The sequence below is a fragment of the Manacus vitellinus genome, unplaced genomic scaffold, assembly GCF_001715985.3.
Source record: "Manacus vitellinus isolate BGI_N305 unplaced genomic scaffold, ASM171598v3 scaffold_19_pilon, whole genome shotgun sequence".
Lineage (NCBI taxonomy): Eukaryota > Metazoa > Chordata > Aves > Passeriformes > Pipridae > Manacus > Manacus vitellinus.
This window is the reverse complement of record NW_021939395.1, coordinates 1,415,775-1,421,347: the sequence shown is the minus strand read 5'-3', so window position 1 is coordinate 1,421,347 and position 5,573 is coordinate 1,415,775.

Here is a 5,573-nt window from a genome sequence, read left to right as displayed (position 1 = left end):
AGATTGTTTTGAAACCACGTTACTGACAACAGCAAGCATTTAACACACCCAGTGAGCTAAAAATTAATGCAAATATTGCAGAAAATAAATGCAGAGCATGTGTACATTTTATGGAATTTAAGGGAAATTAAGAGTCATGGAGAGCCCTGGGTTGGAAGGGAACTTAAAGGTCATCCCGTTCCACCCCCTGCCAGGGGCAGGGACAGCTCCCACTAGACCAGGTTGTTCCAAGCCCTGTCCAACTTGGCCTTGTAAGGTTGAAAATGAGGAATTATGAAGATGGTGAGAAATGCTGCTGGAGGCTTAGATGGATTTCACCCAGTTTCTAGTCCCGAATAACGACAAGAGTCCTTTTAACCCAACCTACCCCAAACATTTGTGTGTTAAGGCCCTCTGAGGCTCAGCAGAGCCCCTGCAAGGGCTGCTGGTATTTGTGGGTCTCCTGGGGTTGTTTGCATAACTTTGGCTGTGCTCTCTAGGTTTGGAGTGCTTGTTTTGATCTTTGTTTGAATAATACTCGGAGTGTTGATCCATGACGTGGTTTCCTACAGCCTCCTGAGAGGTACAGGGTAATAAAAAAATATTGTTGGGTTTAGGGGTTTCTTTAATTAATTCTTTAATGTCTCATTAACGCAGCACTGCCAAGGCCACCACTAAACCATGTCCCCAAGAGCCACATCTACACATCTTTTAAATATACAAAGGGCATTTAGTGGAAATTATAACTTAAATGATTTGGTTTATCTTTCTGTGTGGCTGAAAGTCTGGAAGCTTTTTGGCATTTCCCAGATCCCTCTGGTAATTTATGGGAAGAGCATCACTGAGTGATTGGGATCTGGGGAAGATCCTCTCAATGTGCAAAGCTGTGGCCAAAACTAAATGCAGACACTGAAGCAAAGGGCCTTGTGCTGGCAAACCAAGGTGGTCATGGTTTCCTTTCTAATTCCTGGGTCTCTGGGAAATAAGGAAGCAGGTTTGACAACTGCACTCTGCTTCCCGGGGGCTGTGGTGTGGGTTCCCTCTCTGGGGATACACCTGCTAAGCAACACAAGGAATTCCAGCAGGGCCCATAATATGGGAAGAAGAAGTCACACAACTTCTCAGCACTGAGGAGAGAGGCACGTTACACCCTCAGCTACAGGGGTGTGTGAGGACAAATGGGATCTCCCCCCCTAAAAGCCCCTCTTCCTGTCTGTTGGACCACAAAAACCATGCAGAAGGAACACCTGGTGCTCCAGGGGCTGTTTTTCAGGTTGGCAGAAGAAGAAAGGAACAGTTCTGACACACAGACAATGTATCCCAGCAGCACTCAGGTGGCCCCATGTATTGAATTGCAATCTTGGTACAAAAGAAACCTTAAAATGTGCTGAAGTTGAAGGGATGTGCAGTGAAAATGCAAAGTAGAGGCAACTGCTGTTCAGTGACAGAACAGCACAGTGATGGGGGAACACCAGACTGAGTTGTTTGTGCCCAAAATCTGGAGAACAGGGAGCCCAGGGTGACACGAGCCCCCTTCTCCCCCCACAGCCAGGTGACCCTGTGGTGCCCAGTTTAACTGGCCAGGGAAGTGGCTTTCAGCTCCTCTTGGACAATTATGTTCCCTCTTTGGCTGGAAACCACCAAGGATAAATGAGACTTGTCATCCATCCCCCAGAGCCCTGCCCAGGCCCTGCACTGCTGCTGGTCCCCCAGAGCATGTTGGCAATGCCAGGAGCTCTGATCTCCTCCTCTGGGCTTCCCCACACAACCTGCCCTCATCCAGAAAGTACAGGAGTCTATGCCTTGGAATATTCCCTTGGGATTGCCTTGAGGGGTTTTGTCCAAGGCAGACCCACAGCTCGTGTCCTCCTCCAGCTGGACCTGCTGTAAATGCACTGAGCCACAAAGATCCTTTTCAGGAATAACAAAAATTCCCACTTGTTCATCAGGCTAAGGCTTAGTCACTGTCCTTGCTCTGAGCAAATACTCGACTCCTTGGAATGAAGTGATCAGGGATTCTGAAAATTCAATTAATTCCCAAATACATGCAGGGTCACAGAGTAGTTCTAAGACGAGGAGTTAAACTTGTTTCCTTTTCCTTTGTTTTTAAGCTCATTTTCATTGTGTCCAGAGCACAGCTGAGATAAGCTTTGCAGTAAACACACATTAGGACCAGATTCTGCAAGGAAACATGTTTTTGTCTTTTTTTTTTTTTTCCCCCTTAAACTATGGCTTTAACTGGATCCTTGTATAATTCTCAAGGTCATTGTTAAATATTTTAAATAGTTGGTCAAATGCCAAACTATTTTCATTGCTTGAATTCTTCTCCCTGGAGAATTCTTGCAGACAATGAAATGTGGCATCTTCAACATTTGTGTTGAAGAGAAACCTGCCATGACAAGCAGATTTGGGACTCAGGAACTTGACTTCTTTATAGTTTTATATTTTATTGAGAGGGGCCAAGAGTCTCATGGTGTGTTTAATCACCAGGTCTCTGCAGTATCCTGTACTGTGATTATTATAGGTTTTATTTATTAGGGAAAAAAGACCTTATTGCTGTGTTTTGTATTAAGTTTGGGCTGAAACCATCTGCAGTCCTTAGGAATGGCTGAATTTCCTGGGGTGGGAAGGCCTGGTGCCCCCTCATGCTTTCAGTGGTAGAACACACTCTACAGCACCATCCACGGGGCTGGGGAAGGCAAATTGGCCAAACTGAAAGGAAAGTGGATTTTTCCTTCCCTCAGTTCCAAGTGTGGTGAATCCCTTTGCAGTGAAAGCCTTTCCAGGACAGTGGGAGAGCTCCTTGGGAGGTTGGGTCAAGCCTTGGCCTTGATCTCCCTGTACAACTTGGGTTTATATATTTTTTTTTTCAATTTTATACTGTGAAAAAACCCTCATTAATGTCTTTTTGATACACTTTCACCATCCTTTTCCCTGTGGAAGGAACTGGGGGGGCTCAAATGGGGCTGGAGCTTGTACCAGGCAGGTGCTGGAGGAACAGTTGGCTCGATGATCTCAGAGGGCTTTTCCAACATAAGAGATTCTGGGAACCTGGGCAGGGGTTTAGGGGACAACATGCCCTGTGTTAATGGGCTGCTGGCCACAGGGACAACGTGGGACTATGTGGGGACAATGTGGGGACAATTTTCTCATGAGTGTGGACACTCCTCCTTGGCCCTGGCATGGGCAGGAGGGCACTGCCCAGTGGCCTTGCAGCAGGACATGGCACAGCTCTGACAGCTACACCATCCCCACCAGAGTGGCCCCTGCTGATGGGGAGGGCAGGGCTGTACAGAGGTGACTGTTCATGATTAATTAACAGCTGCAATAATCTGGAAGGATTTCATGAAGACGATTACCAAGCCTGGTTTACCTTGTAGGGGAAACAAAGATCTTTTATTTTGCAGGTCGTTAATCCTTTCTTTCCCCCCTCTGTTGCTTTTTTTCCCCTTTTAAGGGAAGGGGAGAGCAGGAGTTGTGATTAATTTCTTCTTTCATTTCCTTGTTGTTAATGAAAATTCAAGGAGACCATAACTCACATAAGCACATCCCAGGGAGTGAGGGGAGAAGAGTGAAGGCAGAGGGTGAGGTTCACCAGATTTATCAGGAGGTTGTGTGGAGCCATCACCCAGCCCCAGAGGAGACTGGAGTGATGCTTTTTGGGGCAGTTTTGAGGCATCAAGGGAGCTACAAATGGGCACAGCTTTAGCAGGAAGCCCAAAGGTGGGGGTGGCAAACTTGGCTTAACATCTGGCTGCCTAAAAACCTGGTTGGCTAAAAAACCTGTCTGCTCTAACCAGCAACACAGAGATGTTCTGGAGGAGCACATCACTAGGGATGTTATTTCTTTAGGATCTCTTTTCTGGCCTCCTCAATATTTGTTTTATGCAGCTGCCTCCAACATCTGCTTTTCATCTGGGCTCTTTATCCATGGAGGTATTCAAAAATGCCTTTCTTCTTTCAGCTGCTTTATGTGTCTCCTGCCTTGTCAATGAAATGTGCAGATAACTGAATTCAAAAATCACTTTAAAATAGATTATGGAGTGTTTTACATACAAATAATTAAGGGAGTAATGTCAGTGTTTTCCACACAAAGGAAGATGGGGAAAAATAGTGAGATGAGGCTGAAATTTCTCAGGGATCTGAAGGTGGCTGAGCCCATTCCGCAGTTTCAGTTTTGAGGTGTTGTCCCACTTTTCTACCTGATGGCTTCGAAGCTGCTTCCCCAGCCCCCAACCCCTCCCTTCTGCACTTGGGGCGATCAGGGCTCAAGCTGCGCTTTTCAGGATCCACCTCCAGAGTTTGAGCTTCCCGGGTGAGCAGCTCCTGGCGGGCGAGCATCCATCCTTAGTGGCAGGAATCGCCGATTCTTTGGCTTTTGGCCCCGGCTGGCGTGAAAACCCTGCCCCAGCCCGGCGGGTCCTGGCAGCTCTGCCTGCCCCGGCTCGGAGCGGGGGTTTGCACGAGTGGGGGCCGTGGTTCAGCTGTTATTCCATCCCACTTTGAGCCTGCAATCTCCTCCCCGCTCCCTCCTCCCCGAGACACGCGGGGTTGTTGCTCTTGGATAAAGGAGCTGAGGCATTTCTCAAAAAGCAAATACAACTTTTGACCTCAGCGAGGAGCAGATTCTGCCTGGATTGGAGGTCAGCAGCTCCATGAGCTGCACGGGCTCCTGGTGCCTCCCCCCTCTGATTCTCCTCAGAGAAAAGCCCTTTTTCTTCTCTGAAAATCCCTCTCCTTTTTTTTTTTTTTTTTCCAATCTTTGTTATTTATCTCCTTGGACAAAGCTCACCCTTGGAATGACACCCCTCCACTCTGCAGCATCTCTGTCTTGCTGGGGCTGAGCTTCTCCTGCATCTTGGATCAGCCACAGGACTGGCAAAGCTGCATTTTCTCATGTAGATGATCGACAGGGAGGTTTGGAGCCCCACGACTGACCTTTGTTAGGCAGAAAGCACCCCCACACACAGGTGGGGGAGCCCAAACCATAACCCACCCTTCCAGCCTGAAGGGCAAATGGGGTTGGCATCCCTTCCTCCTCCTCCTCACCTTCCTCTGAGCTACCTGGACAAACAGACCATCCTATGGAAAGGAGACTGGAAAAAAGCTGTCAGGTCGTGGCTCTGATGTCCACAAGGCACAGGGGATTTCAAGGAGGGAAACACAGAACTGGGGTCAGGTGGGATCAGGGTCTGCAAGCCCTGGAGGGCCCCAAACCAGCCCTCAGGCAGCACCAGGGTCAGTGTCCACCTGGATTCACATCCCCTGCTTTTCTTTAGCAGGCAAAGGGAAATCTCATGTTTGTGTGTGTTCCTCGATCTGAAAATGTAAAACTATGGTAAAGTATCTGCTTATAGTGTGACCTCCTAACCCGAGGGTGGTTCTGTTCTGGGGTGAATTCCAGCAAACCACTGGGCTGCTGTGTTTACAAGGAAAATGCCTGTTTTCCATGTTCTCGAGACCATGGAGCGTCTCATTAACACTCCTTTGGGGAAACGCAGGCAAGTTAACAAGGAAAAGTCACAGGGAATGTATATATCTACTCCACTATTCAAAAGAGACAAAAAGAAATGAACTAGAATCAGATTTAAGTC